The sequence below is a fragment of the Poecilia latipinna genome, unplaced genomic scaffold (genome assembly GCF_001443285.1).
Source record: "Poecilia latipinna isolate Pla-1442-1.1 unplaced genomic scaffold, P_latipinna-1.0 Scaffold3299, whole genome shotgun sequence".
Taxonomy (NCBI): domain Eukaryota; kingdom Metazoa; phylum Chordata; class Actinopteri; order Cyprinodontiformes; family Poeciliidae; genus Poecilia; species Poecilia latipinna.
This window is the reverse complement of record NW_015115915.1, coordinates 51,058-53,573: the sequence shown is the minus strand read 5'-3', so window position 1 is coordinate 53,573 and position 2,516 is coordinate 51,058. Positions and strand designations below refer to the sequence as shown.

Sequence of the window (2,516 nt, the reverse complement as noted above, 5' to 3'; positions counted from 1 at the left end):
ACGTAACTGATGTGTAGTGGTGCGCTCACTGAAATCAGTGGGTGTCGAATGCAATGGTTCGTGTCTGTCTCTACCATCATCCAATGCAAACTGCATTTTAGAGGTAGCTCCTGGAGTGTCATTAACAAAGGTTTTCTCTAAGCTAAGTAAACCTCTCCCTCTTCCAACAGGGGATGAAAATACATCATATGTTTTTTTATTTTTCTCTGCCATAGTATATAAAACAAAACACAGAAAACAATCTTGCTATAAAAACATCCCTTAACAAATAGTAAATATGCAGGAGGCAGCAAAGACTTTTTTTTTTTAGGTTATTAACCTGAAACCTTGTGATCCAGTTTTTTGCTTAGAAACAGTTATATACAGTTGCAGAATAGCAACCAAAATGGAGCCTGACAGAACCCACTAATCCACCAACTTGAGCATTCAATGTTCCAAGCACACAGCAGAACCTCGGTGATCGGCAGCGGCTGATCTAGGCATCCGGGTCACGGCACCAGATGTAGCGGTTGGCAACAGGAAGTCAATCACACCGGAATCAGGATTCAGGATAATTTTATTCCTGTTCAAAACAAGAACATTTTAAACAAAGCAGCTCCTGGGCTCCGGATTCTCCACAAACACCCTCTCCCCAGCGCAGCTTGGCGCGAACTGACACAGAAATGCATTAAACAAAACCAAAATTCTCTGATGTTCACTAATAAAATAAATCTACAGTCATACAAAACAATTAAAATATAACTTAAACAGAAATAATCTGCCCTATAATTACAATCTTCCACCATAACATAGAAATATACTAAATAGATTAATTTCACATCCAAATAAAATTTGAAACACACATACCTGTTCAAAACAAGAACATTTTAAACAAAGCAGCTCCTGGGCTCCGGATTCTCCACAAACACCCTAACCAACCAAAAGAAAAAAAATAAATTAAAAAAAATAACCAGTTGATACAGAAAACTTGATGGGTGTCACCAATGTGGGAGACAAATGCCCAGCATAGTGCTGCGCTAAACATGAACGGTTAAANCCATTTGCTTGTGGGCTTGCATTTAAAGACACTAGCAAGGTTGGGGTCTGGGCAATTTCTGACAAACATCATGGCAATTTCTGAGTCCATGTTGTCCATTTTACCCCCCTGGGACTTTAGATGCCTGTCTGCCACTTCTGCAGCAGTGTTTAATCTGATCCAATAGTCAACAGGCGTTTCCTTAGCTTTCGGCTGGGTGGCGTAGAAATCGGCCAAAGGTAGACACGAGCCAGGAGTATCACTGAAGTAGCGCCTCAGAATGTTGTATATTGTCTCTGGTGCTACTGGGGTGTTGCCGGTTGAGCTACTCTTCAGGCCCACTTTGACAATACTTTTAGCTTTGCCACAGAGATGGTTTAAAACTTCCTCTGCTTGTTCACAAGGTGGGAGGTCTCGTTTCTGTAGGTACACTTCAACTGTGTCTATCCACTCATGAATGGAGTACTTGTCTGTGCCATCACCACGAAACATGGATGGGTCCTTAATATCAGGTCTGACTATCAGACTTATTTTGGAGGTGTCAGCAGTTGCTGTGAATGATTCAGCTCTAGATGATTTATTGGGAGGAACCTGTGAGCTAAGAGCTGGCTGGCAGGCTAGGAGCCGGCTAGCTATGGATTCACCGATTTGACTTCCTAATTCTCCAATAAGTTCACGTAACTGATGTGTAGTGGTGCGCTCACTGAAATCAGTGGGTGTCGAATGCAATGGTTCGTGTCTGTCTCTACCATCATCCAATGCAAACTGCATTTTAGAGGTAGCTCCTGGAGTGTCATTAACAAAGGTTTTCTCTGGGCTAAGTAAACCTCTCCCTCTTCCAACAGGGGATGAAAATACATCATATGTTTTTTTTTATTTTTCTCTGCCATAGTATATAAAACAAAACACAGAAAACAATATTGCTATAAAAACGTCCCTTAACAAAAAGTAAATATGCAGGAGGCAGTAGATACTTTTTTTTTAGATTATCAACCTGAAACCTTGTGATCCAGTTTTTTGCTTAGAAACAGTTATATACAGTTGCAGAATAGCAACCAAAATGGAGCCTGACAGAACCCACTAATCCACCAACTTGAGCATTCAATGTTCCAAGCACACAGCAGAACCTCGGTGATCGGCAGCGGCTGATCTAGGCATCCGGGTCACGGCACCAGATGTAGTGGTTGGGAACAGGAAGTCACAATCACACCGGAATCAGGATAATTTTATTCCTGTTCAAAACAAGAACATTTTAAACAAAGCAGCTCCTGGGCTCCGGATTCTCCACAAACACCCTCTCCCCAGCGCAGCTTGGCGCGAACTGACACAGAAATGCATTAAACAAAACCAAAATTTTCTGAGGTTCATTAATAAAATAAATCTACAGTCATACAAAACAATTAAAACAAAACCTAAACAGAAATAATCTGCCCTATAATTACAATCTTCCACCATAACATAGAAATATACTAAATAGATTAATTTCACATCCAAATAAAAT

General features: G+C 40.7%; 1 long non-coding RNA gene across 1 annotated transcript; it reads right to left on the bottom strand.

Moving 5' to 3' along the window:
• Positions 1-338: 338 nt before the first annotated feature.
• Positions 339-1,029, bottom strand: LOC106940612 (uncharacterized). Its single transcript, XR_001423151.1, has 2 exons — positions 847-1,029; positions 339-562 (listed from the first exon to the last, which is right to left on the bottom strand). It is a non-coding gene; the product is annotated as an uncharacterized LOC106940612 (long non-coding RNA).
• Between the last annotated feature and the right edge of the window lie 1,487 nt (positions 1,030-2,516).